The sequence below is a fragment of the Chiloscyllium plagiosum genome, unplaced genomic scaffold, assembly GCF_037043375.1.
Source record: "Chiloscyllium plagiosum isolate Xiang-an unplaced genomic scaffold, Cpla_swu_hap1 HiC_scaffold_33, whole genome shotgun sequence".
Taxonomy (NCBI): domain Eukaryota; kingdom Metazoa; phylum Chordata; class Chondrichthyes; order Orectolobiformes; family Hemiscylliidae; genus Chiloscyllium; species Chiloscyllium plagiosum.
Genome location: NW_028270171.1, coordinates 67,523,073 through 67,540,471, shown reverse-complemented (window position 1 = coordinate 67,540,471; position 17,399 = coordinate 67,523,073).

Sequence of the window (17,399 nt, the reverse complement as noted above, 5' to 3'; positions counted from 1 at the left end):
AAGCGGTATAGGTGAATTTCTAACGGATGTGGAAGGATCCCTTGGGGCCTAGGACGGAGATGAGTGAAGTGGTGTGTGCGCTGGTTTTACCCTTCCTGCGGTGGCCGGGAAAGATGCCAGTAGTGGGGTGTGGGATTATTGGGGGTTGTAGACCTGACAAGGGATGCGTAGAGGGAATAGTCTTTTCAGAATGCTGATAGGGGTGTGGAGGGAAATATATATCTGATGGTGGGGTGTGTTTGGAGATGGCAGAAGTGGTGGAGTATGATGTGTTTTATGCGGAGGTTGGTGAGGTGAAAGTTGAGGACCATGGAGCTCTGTCCTTGTTGCGGGAGGGGTGGGGTTTGAGGGCGGTGGTGAGTGAAGTGGAGGAGATGCACTGGAAGGGGGGGAGGTAATTTGCGATTATTGAAGAAGGAGACCAACTGGGACTTTCTGAAGTGGAATTGGTCACCCTGGGAAAAGGTGTGGTAGAGACGGAGAAATTGGGAACCAAGGATAGCGATTTTACACGAGGTGGGGTGGGAGGAGGTGTAGTATTGGTAGCTGTGGGAGTTGATGGGCTTGTAGTATATGTCTGTCAAGAGTCATTCGCTGGAGACGGTGATGGACAGGTCCGAGAAGGGGAGGGAATTTGCCAAGAAGATCCAGGTGAATTTGAGGTCAGGGTGAAAGGTGCTTGTAACGTTGGTGAACTGTTCAACCTCCTCGTGGGAGCACAAAGTGGCACCAATGCTTTCATCAATGTAGCGGAGGAACAAGTCGAGTGAGGTGCCAATGTAACTGCGAAAGACGGATAATTCACACATCTGACAAACAGGCGGGCACCGCTAGGTCACATGCAGGTGCCCATGGCTACCCCTTTGGTTTGGAGGAAGTGGGATTATTGGACAGAAACGTTGTTGAGGGTGGGGACCAGTTCAAACAGGTGGATGAGGGTGTCGGTGGAAGGGTACTAGTTGGGCTGGGGTGAGATGAAGAAACAGAAGGCGTAGAGACTTTCGTCATGGCAGATGGATGTGTACAGGGACTAGATGTCCAACGTGAAAATGACGCATTGTGGGCCAGGAAAACAAATGTCTTCGAGGAGATGAAGTGCACAGGTGGTGTAACAAGCGTAGGGGACATTTCCTGGACTGGGGAGACAGGAAGGTGTTGAGGTAGGAAGAGATGAGTTGGGTCAGACAGGCGCAGGATGAGACAACAGGTCTTAGGAAGGAGGTAGAATCAGGGAGTGCGCGGTTCAAGGATATTGAGGTTGGAGGATGTGGGCGGGAGATTCCTCAGATGGATATAGTTCAATAATCACTGGGATGGTGATCACTGCACCATTCAAGTGGATTTAGTGCAGGGATCCAGTATGATGGCTGGGGGATCTAGTCCAATCTTCACTGGGATCAAGACGAGCGAGGGGAGGGATCCAGTTTGACTAGTGCAGTGATTAAGTGGATCTAGTGCAGGGATCCAGTACAATGGCTGGGGGATCCAGTTAAATGATAACTGGGATTATGTCCAGTGAGTGAAGGGATCCAGTTTGATTGGTGCGATGATCAAGTGGACCTTGCGCAGGGATCCAGTATGATGACTGGAGTGATCTTGTTCAAAGATTTCTGAGATCAAGTCCAGTGAGGAAGGGATCCAGTTGGACTGGTGCAGTGATCAAGTGGATCTTGCACAGGGATCCAGTACAATGACTGGGGGATCTAGTTATATGATCGCTGGGATCATGTCCAGTGAGGGAGGGATCCAGTTGGATCGGTGCAGTGATCAGGCGGATCTTGCACAGGGAGCCAGTACAATGGCTGGGGGATCTAGTTCAATGATCGCTGGGATCATGTCCAGTGAGGGAAGGATCCAGTTGGACCAGTGCAGCGATCAAGTGGACCTTGTGCAGGGATCCAGTACAATGACTGGAGGGATCTTGTCCAATGATCGCTGGGATCATGTTCAGTGAGGGAAGGTATCCAGTTGGACTGGTGCAACGATCAAGTGGACCTAGTGCAGGGATCCAGTACAATGACTGGAGTGATCTAGTTCAATGATCGCTGGGATCAAGTCCTGCGAGGGAGTGATCCAGTTGGACCGGTGCAGTGATCAAGTGGATCTAGTGCAGGGATCCAGTACAATGACTGGAGTGATCTAGTTCAATGATCGCTGGTATCATGTCCAGCGAGGGAGTGATCCAGTTGGACCAGTGCAGTGATCAAGTGGATCTAGTGCAGGGATCCAGTATGATGACGGGAGTGATCTAGTTCAATGATCACTGGGATCGTGTCCAGTGAGGGAAGGATCCAGTTGGATCGGTGCAGCGATCAAGTGGATCTTGTGCAGGGATCCACTAGGATGACTGGAGGGATCTAGTTCAATGATCGCTGGGATCAAGTCCAGCGAGGGAGTGATCCAGTTGGACCGGTGCAGTGATCAGGTGGATCTAGTGCAGATATCATGTATGATGACTGGAGTGATCTAGTTCAAAGATTTCTGAGATCAGGTCCAGTGATCAATTGGATCTATTGCAGGGATCCTGTACAATGACTGGGGGTCTAGTTCAATGATCGCTGTGATCATGTCCAGTGAGTGAGGGATCCAGTTGGACCGGTGCAGTGATCAAGTGGATCTAGCGCAGGGATCCAGTATGATGACTGGAGTGATCTAGTTCAAAGATTGCTGGGATCAGGTCCAGTGAGGGAAGGGATCCAGTTGGACTGGTGCAGTGATCAAGTGGATCTAGTGCAGGGATCCAGGACAATGACTGGGGGGGTCTAGTACAATGTTAGCTGGGATCATGTCCAGTGAGGAAAGGGATCCAGTTTGATTGGTGCAGTGATCAAGTGAATCTTGCACAGGGATCCAGTACAATGATCGCTGGGATCATGTTCAGCGAGGGAGTGATCCAGATGGACGGGTGCAGTGCTCAGGGGGATCTAGTGCAGGTATCCAGTATGATGATTGGGGGATCTAGTTCAAAGATTGCTGAGAAAAAGTTCAGTGAGGAAGGGATACCAGTTGGGCTGGTGCAATGATCAAGTGGATCTAGCGTAGTGATCCTGTACAATGACTGGGATCATGTCCAGTGAGGGAAGGATCCAGTTGGACCGGTGCAGTGATCAAGTGGATCTAGTGCAGGGATCCACTAGGATGACTGGAGGGATCTACTCCAAAGATCGCTGGGATTAAGTCCAGAGAGGGAGTGATACAGTTGGACCGGTGCAGTGATTACGTGGATCTAGTGCAGATATCCAGTATGATGACTGGAGTGATCTAGTTCAAAGATTTCTGAGATCAATCCAGTGAGGATGGTATCCAGTTTGATTGGTGCAGTGATCAAGTGGATCTAGTGCAGGGATCCAGTATGATGACTGGAGTGATCTAGTTCAAAGATTGCTGGGATCAGGTCCAGTGAAGGAAGGGATCCAGTTGGACTGGTACAGTGATCAAGTGGATCTAGTGCAGGGATCCAGAACAATGACAGGGAGTTCTAGTACAATGGATCTAGTGCAGGGATCCAGTACAATGACTGGGGGAATCTTGCACAATGATAGCTTGGATCATGTCCAGTGAGTGAGGGATCCAGCTAGACCGGGGCAGCGATCAAGTGGATCTAGCACAGGGATCCAGTATGATGACGGGAGTGATCTAGTTCAAAGATTGCTGGGATCAAGTCCAGCGAGGGAGTGATCCAGTTGGACCGGTGCAGTGATCAAGTCGATCTAGCACAGGGATCCAGTATGATGACTGGAATAATCTAGTTCAAAGATTGCTGGGATCAAGTCCAGTGAGGGAAGGGATCCAGTTGGACTGGTATAGCGATCAAGTGGATCTAGCGCAGGGATCCAGTATGATGACTGGAGTGATCTAGTTCAAAGATTGCTGTGTTCAAGTCCAGTGAGGGAAGGGATCCAGTTGGACGGGTGTAGTGATCAAGTGGATCTAGTGCAGGGATCCAGTACAATGACTGGGGGGTCTAGTACAATGATCGCTGGGATCAAGTCCAGCGAGGGAGTGATCCAGTTGGGCCGGTGCAGTGAACAAGTGGATCTAGCGCAGGGATCCAGCATGATGACAGGAGTGATCTAGTTCAAAGATTGCTGGGTTCAAGTCCAGTGAGGGAAGGGATCCAGTTGGACTGGTGTAGTGATCAAGTGGATCTAGTGCAGGGATCCAGTACAATGACTGGGGGAATCTCGTACAATGATAGCTGGGATCATATCCAGTGAGGAAAGGGATCCAGATTGATTGGTGCAGTGATCAAGTGGATCTTGATCAGGGATCCAGTACGATGACTGGAGGGATCCAATCCAATGATCGCTCGGATCAGGTCCAGTGTGGGAAGGTATCCAGTTTGAATGGTGCAGTGATCAAGTGGATCTAGTTCAGGGATCCAGTACAATGAGTGGGGATCTGGTTCCATGATCACTTGGATCAAGTCCAGCCAGAGAATGATCAAGCGGATCTAATGCTGGGATCCAGTATGATGACTGGAGTGATCTAGTTCAAAGATTGCTGGGATCAAGTCCAGATGAGGGAAGGTATCCAGTTGGACTGGTGCAGTGATCAAGTGGATCTACTGCAGGGATCCAGTACAAGGACTGGGGAATCTAGTTCAATGATTGCTGGGATCATGTACAGTGAGGGAAGGGATCCAGTTGGATCGGTGCAGTGATCAAGTGGACCTAGCGCAGGGTTCCAGTACAATGACTGGGAGATCTAGTTAAATGATAGCTCTGTTCATTTGTAGTGAGGGAAGGTGTCCAGTTTGATTGGTGCACTGAACAAGTGGACCTAGCGCAGGGTTCCAGTACAATGACTGGGAGATCTAGTTAAATGATAGCTCTGATCATTTCTAGTGAGGGAAGGTGTCCAGTTTGATTGGTGCACTGAACAAGTGGACCTTGCGCAGGGATCCAGTACGATGACTGGAGGGATCTAGGCCAATGATTGCTGGGATCATGTCCAGGGAGAGAAGGGATCCAGTTTGACCGGTGCAGTGATCAATTGACCGTCAACTTGACCCGCTCACTCTCACTCGATCACCATTGCCCTGACCCCCTCACTCCATGACTGTCACCCTTACTCCGACACTCTCACTCCATCACCGTCAACTTGAGCCCCTCACACTCACTCCATCATCTTCACCCTTACCCCGTCACACTCACTCCATCACTATCATTCTGACCCCCTCACACTCACTCCATCACCGTCACCCTGACCCCCTCACACTCTCTCCATCACAGTCACCCTGACCCACTCATTCTCACTCCATCACCGTCAAACTTACCCACTCACACTCACTCATTCACCATCACCCTGACCCCCTCACACACTCTCCAACACCGTCACCCTGGACCCCTCACTCTCACTCCATCACCATAACCCTGACCCCCTCACACTCACTCCATCACCGTCACCCTGACCCCCTCACACACTCTCCAACACCGTCACCCTGACCCCCTCACTCTCACTCCATCACCATAACCCTGACCCCCTCACACTCTCTCCATCACAGTCACCCTGACCCCCTCACACTCACTCCATCACCATCACCTTGACCCCCTTAATCTCACTCCATCATCTACACCCTGACCCCCTCAATCTCATTCAATCACTGTCACCCTGAACCCCTCACTCTCACTCCATCACCGTCTCACTGAACACCTCACACTCACTCCATCATCTTCACCCTTACCCCGTCACTCTCATTCCATCATCGTCACCCTGCGCCCCTCACACTCACTCCATCACCCTCACCATGACCCACTCACACTCACGCCTTCACCGTCACACTGACCCCTCACATGCACTCCATCACCGTCACCCTAACTACCTCACTCTCAGTCTATCACAGTTAGCCTCACTCCCTCACACTCACTCCATCACAATATCCTGACCCCCTCAAACTCACTCCATCTCCGACACCCTGACACCCTCACACTCACTTTTTCACAGTCCCCCTCACCCCCTCAAACTCACTCAATCACAGTCACCCGAAACACCTCAAACTCAGTCCATCACCGTACCCTGATCGCTTCACACTCACTGTCTCCATCACACTGATCTACTCACACTCACTCCATCACCGTCACCCTGACCCACTCACACTCACTCCATCACTGTCACCCTGACAACCTCACATTCACTCCATCACCGTCACCCTGACCATCTAACACTCATTCCAACACCGTCACCGTGAACCCCTCACACTCACTCCATCACCGTCACCCTGACCTTCTCCCACTCACTCCATCACTGTAACCCTGACCTCCTCACACTCACTTCATCAACATCATCTTGACACCCTCACACTCACTCCATCACCGTCTCTGTGAACCCCTCAATCTCATTCCATCACCGTCACCCTGTCCACATCACACTCACTCCATCACCTTCACCATGACCCCCTCACTCTCACTCCATCACTGTCTCCCTGACCCCCTCACACTCACTCTATCACCATCACCTTGACCCCCTCACTCTCAGTCCATCACCATCACCTTGACCCCCTCACTCTCACTCCATCACCGTCACCCTGGGCCCCTCACTCTCACTCCATCACTGTCTCCCTGACCCCCTCACACTCACTCTATCACCATCACCTTGACCCCCTCACTCTCAGTCCATCACCATCACCTTGACCCCCTCACTCTCACTCCATCACCGTCACCCTGGGCCCCTCACACTCACTTCATCACCATCACCCTAACACCCCCACACTCACTCCATCACCATCACCGTGACCCCATCAAAATCACTCCATCAAAGTCACCCTGACACCCACACACTCACTCCATGATGGTCACCCTAACATCCTCACACTCACTCCATCACCTTCACCCTCAACCCGTCACACTCACTCCATCACCTTCACCCTCAACCCCTCACACTCACTCCATCACCGTCGCCCTGACCCCTTCACACTATCTCCATCACCATCACCTTGACCCCCTCACTCTCACTCCATCATCTTCAAACTGACCCTCTCACTCTCACTCCATCATCTTCAAACTGACCCCCTCACTCTCACTCCATCACCGTCATCTTGACCCTCTCACTCCATCACCGTCTCCCTGACCCCCTCACACTCACTCCATCACCGTCACCTTGACCCCCTCACTCTCACTCCATCACCATCGCACTGACCCCCTTACTCTCACACCATCACTGTCACCCTGGGCTCCTCACACTCACTTCATGAACGTAACACTGATCCCCTCACATTCATTCCATCACCATCACCCTAACACACCCACACTCACTCTTTCAAAATCAGACTGAACCCCTCACACTCACTCCATCTCTGTCACCTTGACCCCCTCACACTCACTCCATCACCCTCACCCTGACCCCCTTACACTCACTCCATCATGGTCACACTGACCCCCTCACTCTCACTCCATCAAAATCAGACTGAACCCCTCACACTCACTCCATCTCCGTCACCCTGACCTCCTCACACTCACTACATCACCGCCACCATGACCCCCTCACACTCACTCCATCATCGCCACCCTGACCCCCTCTCACTCACTCCATCATCGTCACCCAGACCCAGTCACACTCACTCCTTGAACGTCACCCAACCACACCCACACTCACTCCAACACCGTCACCCTGAGCCCCTCACACTCACTCCAACATTGTCACCCTGACATCCTCACACTCACTCTTTCACAGTCACCCTCACCACCACACACTCACTCCATCATCTTCACTGACTCCCTCACACTCACACCATCTCCGTCACCCTGATCCACTCACACTCACTCTGTCTCCGTCACCCTGATCCACTCACACTCACTCCGTCTCCATCACTCTGATCCACTCACACTCAGTCTATCACCTTCACCCTGACCCCCTCAGTCTCACACACTCACTGTCTCACACTCACTCCATCACCGTCACATTGATCCCCTCACTTTCAATCCATCACCATCACTCAGTCCCTGTCACTCTCACTCAATCACTGTCACCCTGATCCCCTCACACTCATTCCAGCACCGTCACCCTGACCCCTCCACACTCACTCCATCACCGTCACCCTGACCCCCTCACACTCCCTCCATCTCCATCACACTGATCCCCTCACATTGACTCCATCATTGTCACCCTGACCCCCTCACACTCACTCAATCACCGTACCTTGACTCCCTCACACTCACTCCATCACTGTCACCCTGAACCCCTCACACTCACTCCATCACCGTCACCCTGACCATCTAACACTCATTCTAACACCGTCACCGTGAACCCCTCACACTCACTCCATCACCGTCACCCTGACCTTCTCCCACTCACTCCATCACTGTAACCCTGACCTCCTCACACTCACTTCATCAACATCATCTTGACACCCTCACACTCACTCCATCACCGTCTCTGTGAACCCCTCAATCTCATTCCATCACCGTCACCCTGTCCACATCACACTCACTCCATCACCTTCACCATGACCCCCTCACTCTCACTCCATCACTGTCTCCCTGACCCCCTCACACTCACTCTATCACCATCACCTTGACCCCCTCACTCTCAGTCCATCACCATCACCTTGACCCCCTCACTCTCACTCCATCACCGTCACCCTGGGCCCCTCACACTCACTTCATCACCATCACCCTAACACCCCCACACTCACTCCATCACCATCACCGTGACCCTATCAAAATCACTCCATCAAAGTCACCCTGACACCCACACACTCACTCCATGATGGTCACCCTAACATCCTCACACTCACTCCATCACCTTCACCCTCAACCCGTCACACTCACTCCATCACCTTCACCCTCAACCCCTCACACTCACTCCATCACCGTCGCCCTGACCCCTTCACACTATCTCCATCACCATCACCTTGACCCCCTCACTCTCACTCCATCATCTTCAAACTGACCCTCTCACTCTCACTCCATCATCTTCAAACTGACCCCCTCACTCTCACTCCATCACCGTCATCTTGACCCTCTCACTCCATCACCGTCTCCCTGACCCCCTCACACTCACTCCATCACCGTCACCTTGACCTCCTCACTCTCACTCCATCACCATCGCACTGACCCCCTTACTCTCACACCATCACTGTCACCCTGGGCTCCTCACACTCACTTCATGAACGTAACACTGATCCCCTCACATTCATTCCATCACCATCACCCTAACACACCCACACTCACTCTTTCAAAATCAGACTGAACCCCTCACACTCACTCCATCTCTGTCACCTTGACCCCCTCACACTCACTCCATCACCCTCACCCTGACCCCCTTACACTCACTCCATCATGGTCACACTGACCCCCTCACTCTCACTCCATCAAAATCAGACTGAACCCCTCACACTCACTCCATCTCCGTCACCCTGACCTCCTCACACTCACTACATCACCGCCACCATGACCCCCTCACACTCACTCCATCATCGCCACCCTGACCCCCTCTCACTCACTCCATCATCGTCACCCAGACCCAGTCACACTCACTCCTTGAACGTCACCCAACCACACCCACACTCACTCCAACACCGTCACCCTGAGCCCCTCACACTCACTCCAACATTGTCACCCTGACATCCTCACACTCACTCTTTCACAGTCACCCTCACCACCACACACTCACTCCATCATCTTCACTGACTCCCTCACACTCACACCATCTCCGTCACCCTGATCCACTCACACTCACTCTGTCTCCGTCACCCTGATCCACTCACACTCACTCCGTCTCCATCACTCTGATCCACTCACACTCAGTCTATCACCTTCACCCTGACCCCCTCAGTCTCACACACTCACTGTCTCACACTCACTCCATCACCGTCACACTGATCCCCTCACTTTCAATCCATCACCATCACTCAGTCCCTGTCACTCTCACTCAATCACTGTCACCCTGATCCCCTCACACTCATTCCAGCACCGTCACCCTGACCCCTCCACACTCACTCCATCACCGTCACCCTGACCCCCTCACACTCCCTCCATCTCCATCACACTGATCCCCTCACACTGACTCCATCATTGTCACCCTGACCCCCTCACACTCACTCAATCACCGTACCTTGACTCCCTCACACTCACTCCATCACTGTCACCCTGAACCCCTCACACTCACTCCGTCTCCATCACACTGACCCCCTCACACTCCCTCCATCTCCATCACACTGATCCACTCACACTCACTCCATCAACGTCAACCTGACCCCCTCACACTCACTCCATCACCGTCATCCTGACCCCCTCACACTCACTCCATCACCATCGCATTGACCCCTCACACTCACTCCATCTCCACCACCCTGACCCACTCACACTCACTCCATCACCGTCACCCTGATCCCCTCACTCTCACTCCATCACCGTCACCCTGACCCCTTCACACACTCTCCATCACAGTCTCCCTGACTCCCTGAGTCTCACTCCATCACCGCCGACCTGACCCACTCACAATCACTCCTTCACTGTAACACTGACCGCCTCACACTCAATCCATCACCGTCACCCTGAACCCCTTACACTCACTCCATCATAGTACCCCTACCCCTCGCAGTCACTCCATCTCCGTCACACTGATACCCTCACAGTCACCCCATCACCGTCACCCTGACCCCTCACACTCACGCCATCTCAGTCACACTGATCCCCTCACACTCACTCCATAAATGTCACTCTGACCGCCTCACACTCACTCCATCAAAATCAGACTGACCCTCTCACACTCACTCCATTATCATCACCCTGACCCTCTCACACTCACACCATCACTGCCACCCCGAACTCCTCACACTCACTCCATCACCGTCACCCTGACCTTCTCCCACTCACTCCATCACTGTAACCCTGACCTCCTCACACTCACTTCATCAACATCATCTTGACACCCTCACACTCACTCCATCACCGTCTCTGTGAACCCCTCAATCTCATTCCATCACCGTCACCCTGTCCACATCACACTCACTCCATCACCTTCACCATGACCCCCTCACTCTCACTCCATCACTGTCTCCCTGACCCCCTCACACTCACTCTATCACTATCACCTTGACCCCCTCACTCTCAGTCCATCACCATCACCTTGACCCCCTCACTCTCACTCCATCACCGTCACCCTGGGCCCCTCACACTCACTTCATCACCATCACCCTAACGCCCCCACACTCACTCCATCACCATCACCGTGACCCCATCACAATCACTCCATCAAAGTCACCCTGACACCCACACACTCACTCCATGATGGTCACCCTAACATCCTCACACTCACTCCATCACCTTCACCCTCAACCCGTCACACTCACTCCATCACCTTCACCCTCAACCCGTCACACTCACTCCATCACCTTCACCCTGACCCCCTCACACTCATTCAATCACCGTCACCCTGAACCCCTCACACTCACCCCGTCTCCATCACACTGATCCACTTACACTCACTCCATCATCGTCACCCTGACCCCCTCACACTCATTCCATCACCGTCACCCTGACTCCCTCACACACGATCCATCACTGACACCCTGACCCCCTCACTCGCACTCAGTCTCCATCACACTGATCCACTCACACGCACTCTATCATCGTCACCCTGGCCCTCTCTCACTCACTCCATCACCATCACCCTGACCCCCTCACACTCACTCCATCACCGTCACCCTGACCCCCTTATACTCACTCCATCATGGTCACACTGACCCCCTCACACTCACTCCATCATCGTTGCCCTGACTCCCTCACACTCACCTTTAACCAGACGCTCTCAATCTCTTTCAATCACCGTCACCCTGACGCCCTCACTCTCACTCCATCATGGTCACATTGACCCCCTCACACTCACTCCATCACCGTTGCCCTGACTCCCTCACACTCACCTTTTACCAGACGCTCTTAATCTCTTTCAATCACCATCACCGTGACCCCCTCACTCTCACTCCATCATGTTCACACTGACCCCCTCACACTCAGTCCATCACCGTCACCCTGACCCCCTCACTCTCACTCCATCATGGTCACACTGACCCCCTCACACTCACTCCATCATCGTTGCCCTGACTCCCTCACACTCACCTTTAACCAGACGCTCTCAATCTCTTTCAATCACCATCACCCTGACCCCCTTATACTCACTCCATCATGGTCACACTGACCCCCTCACACTCACTCATTCACCGTTGCCCTGACTCCTTCACACTCACCTTTTACCAGACGCTCTCAATCTCTTTCAATCACCATCACCCTGACCCCCTCACTTTCACTCCATCACCGTCACACTGACCCCGTCACTCTCACTCCATCACCGGAGCCATGACGCCCTGACACTCAATCTATCAAAATCAGACTGATCCCCTCAAACTCACTCCATCTCCGTCACCCTGAACCCCTCACACTCACTCCATTATCATCACCTTGACCCTCTCACACTCACTCCATCAGGGTCACACTGATCTCCTCACACTGACTTCATCATGGTCACCCTGACCGCCTCACACTCACTCCATCACCGTCACCCAAACGCACCCACACTCACTCCATCAGGGTCACCCTGAGCCCCTCACACTCACTCCATCATTGTCACTCTGACAGCCTCACACTCACTCCATCACCGTCACCCTGATCTCCGTCTCCATCACCCTGATCCATTCACACTCACTCCATCACCGTCACCCTGATCTCCGTCTCCATCACCCAGACTCCCTCACACTCACTCCATCTCCGTCTCCCTGATCCCCGTCTCCATCACCCTGATCCATTCACACTCACTCCATCACCGTCACCCTTACCCCCACAAACTCACTTCATCACCGTCACCCTGACACTCTCACACTCACTCCATCACCATCACCCTGACACTCTCACACTCACTCCATCATCATCACCCTGACTCCCTCACACTCACTCAATCACCGTCACCCTGACCCCCTCACACTCATTCCATCATCGTCACCCTGACCCCTTCACACTCATTCCATCACCGTACCTTGACTCCCTCACACTCACTCCATCACCGTCACCCTGAACCCCTCACACTCACCCCGTCTCCATCACACTGATCCACTCACACTCACTCCATCATCGTCAACCTGACCCCCTCACACTCACTCCATCACCGTCACCCTGACCCCCTCACACTCATTCCAGCACCGTCACCCTGACCCCTCCACACTCACTCCATCACCGTCACCCTGACCCCCTCACACTCCCTCCATCTCCATCACACTGATCCCCTCACACTGACTCCATCATTGTCACCCTGACCCCCTCACACTCACTCAATCACCGTACCTTGACTCCCTCACACTCACTCCATCACTGTCACCCTGAACCCCTCACACTCACTCCGTCTCCATCACACTGACCCCCTCACACTCCCTCCATCTCCATCACACTGATCCACTCACACTCACTCCATCAACGTCAACCTGACCCCCTCACACTCACTCCATCACCGTCATCCTGACCCCCTCACACTCACTCCATCACCATCGCATTGACCCCTCACACTCACTCCATCTCCACCACCCTGACCCACTCACACTCACTCCATCACCGTCACCCTGATCCCCTCACTCTCACTCCATCACCGTCACCCTGACCCCTTCACACACTCTCCATCACAGTCTCCCTGACTCCCTGAGTCTCACTCCATCACCGCCGACCTGACCCACTCACAATCACTCCTTCACTGTAACACTGACCGCCTCACACTCAATCCATCACCGTCACCCTGAACCCCTTACACTCACTCCATCATAGTACCCCTACCCCTCGCAGTCACTCCATCTCCGTCACACTGATACCCTCACAGTCACCCCATCACCGTCACCCTGACCCCTCACACTCACGCCATCTCAGTCACACTGATCCCCTCACACTCACTCCATAAATGTCACTCTGACCGCCTCACACTCACTCCATCAAAATCAGACTGACCCTCTCACACTCACTCCATTATCATCACCCTGACCCTCTCACACTCACACCATCACTGCCACCCCGAACTCCTCACACTCACTCCATCACCGTCACCCTGACCTTCTCCCACTCACTCCATCACTGTAACCCTGACCTCCTCACACTCACTTCATCAACATCATCTTGACACCCTCACACTCACTCCATCACCGTCTCTGTGAACCCCTCAATCTCATTCCATCACCGTCACCCTGTCCACATCACACTCACTCCATCACCTTCACCATGACCCCCTCACTCTCACTCCATCACTGTCTCCCTGACCCCCTCACACTCACTCTATCACCATCACCTTGACCCCCTCACTCTCAGTCCATCACCATCACCTTGACCCCCTCACTCTCACTCCATCACCGTCACCCTGGGCCCCTCACACTCACTTCATCACCATCACCCTAACGCCCCCACACTCACTCCATCACCATCACCGTGACCCCATCACAATCACTCCATCAAAGTCACCCTGACACCCACACACTCACTCCATGATGGTCACCCTAACATCCTCACACTCACTCCATCACCTTCACCCTCAACCCGTCACACTCACTCCATCACCTTCACCCTCAACCCGTCACACTCACTCCATCACCTTCACCCTGACCCCCTCACACTCATTCAATCACCGTCACCCTGAACCCCTCACACTCACCCCGTCTCCATCACACTGATCCACTCACACTCACTCCATCATCGTCACCCTGACCCCCTCACACTCATTCCATCACCGTCACCCTGACTCCCTCACACACGATCCATCACTGACACCCTGACCCCCTCACTCGCACTCAGTCTCCATCACACTGATCCACTCACACGCACTCTATCATCGTCACCCTGGCCCTCTCTCACTCACTCCATCACCATCACCCTGACCCCCTCACACTCACTCCATCACCGTCACCCTGACCCCCTTATACTCACTCCATCATGGTCACACTGACCCCCTCACACTCACTCCATCATCGTTGCCCTGACTCCCTCACACTCACCTTTAACCAGACGCTCTCAATCTCTTTCAATCACCGTCACCCTGACGCCCTCACTCTCACTCCATCATGGTCACATTGACCCCCTCACACTCACTCCATCACCGTTGCCCTGACTCCCTCACACTCACCTTTTACCAGACGCTCTTAATCTCTTTCAATCACCATCACCGTGACCCCCTCACTCTCACTCCATCATGTTCACACTGACCCCCTCACACTCAGTCCATCACCGTCACCCTGACCCCCTCACTCTCACTCCATCATGGTCACACTGACCCCCTCACACTCACTCCATCATCGTTGCCCTGACTCCCTCACACTCACCTTTAACCAGACGCTCTCAATCTCTTTCAATCACCATCACCCTGACCCCCTTATACTCACTCCATCATGGTCACACTGACCCCCTCACACTCACTCATTCACCGTTGCCCTGACTCCTTCACACTCACCTTTTACCAGACGCTCTCAATCTCTTTCAATCACCATCACCCTGACCCCCTCACTTTCACTCCATCACCGTCACACTGACCCCGTCACTCTCACTCCATCACCGGAGCCATGACGCCCTGACACTCAATCTATCAAAATCAGACTGATCCCCTCAAACTCACTCCATCTCCGTCACCCTGAACCCCTCACACTCACTCCATTATCATCACCTTGACCCTCTCACACTCACTCCATCAGGGTCACACTGATCTCCTCACACTGACTTCATCATGGTCACCCTGACCGCCTCACACTCACTCCATCACCGTCACCCAAACGCACCCACACTCACTCCATCAGGGTCACCCTGAGCCCCTCACACTCACTCCATCATTGTCACTCTGACAGCCTCACACTCACTCCATCACCGTCACCCTGATCTCCGTCTCCATCACCCTGATCCATTCACACTCACTCCATCACCGTCACCCTGATCTCCGTCTCCATCACCCAGACTCCCTCACACTCACTCCATCTCCGTCTCCCTGATCCCCGTCTCCATCACCCTGATCCATTCACACTCACTCCATCACCGTCACCCTTACCCCCACAAACTCACTTCATCACCGTCACCCTGACACTCTCACACTCACTCCATCACCATCACCCTGACACTCTCACACTCACTCCATCATCATCACCCTGACTCCCTCACACTCACTCAATCACCGTCACCCTGACCCCCTCACACTCATTCCATCATCGTCACCCTGACCCCTTCACACTCATTCCATCACCGTACCTTGACTCCCTCACACTCACTCCATCACCGTCACCCTGAACCCCTCACACTCACCCCGTCTCCATCACACTGATCCACTCACACTCACTCCATCATCGTCAACCTGACCCCCTCACACTCACTCCATCACCGTCACCCTGACCCCCTCACACTCATTCCATCACCGTCACACTGACCCCCTCACACTCCCTCCATCACCGTCACCCTGACCTCCTCACACTCACTCCATCACCATCACCATGGCCCCTCACACTCACTCCATCACCGTAGCCATGACGCCCTTACACTCAATCCATCAAAATCAGTTGATCCCCTCACACTCACTCCATCTCCGTCACCCTGACCCACTCACACTCACTCCATTATCGTCACCTTGACCCTTTCACAGTCACTCCATCAGGGTCACCCTGACCGCCTCACACTCACTCTATCACTGACACCCAAACGCACCCACACTCACTCCATCACCGTCACCCTGAGCCCCTCACACTCACTCCATCATTGTCACCCTGGCAGCCTCACACTCACTCCATCACCTTACCCTGACTCACTCACACTCACTCCGTCTCCATCACCCTGATCCATTCACACTCACCCCATCACAGTCACCCAAACGCACCCACACTCACTCCATCACCTTACCCTGACTCCCTCACACTCACTCCGTCTCCATCACCCTGATCCATTCACACGCACTCCATCACCGTCACCCTGACCCCCACAAACTCACTCCAACACTGTCACCCTGACACTCTCACACTCACTCCATCACTGTTACCCTGACCCCCACACACTCACTCCAACACCGTCACCCTGACACTCTCACACTCACTCCATCATCGTCACCCTGACCCCCTCACACTCACTCAATCACGGTCACCCTGACCCCCTCACACTCATTCCATCATCGTCACCCTGACCCCCTCACACTCACTCCATCACCGTACCTTGACTCCCTCACACTCACTCCATCACCGTCACCCTGAACCCCTCACTCTCACCCCGTCTCCATCACACTGATCCACCTACACTCACTCCATCATCGTGAACCTGACCCCCTCACACTCACTCCATCACTGTCACCCAAACGCACCCACACTCACTCCATCACCGTCACCCTGAGCCCCTCACACTCACTCCATCACCGTCACCCTGACCCCCACAAACTCACTCCAACACTGTCACCCTGACACTCTCACACTCACTCCA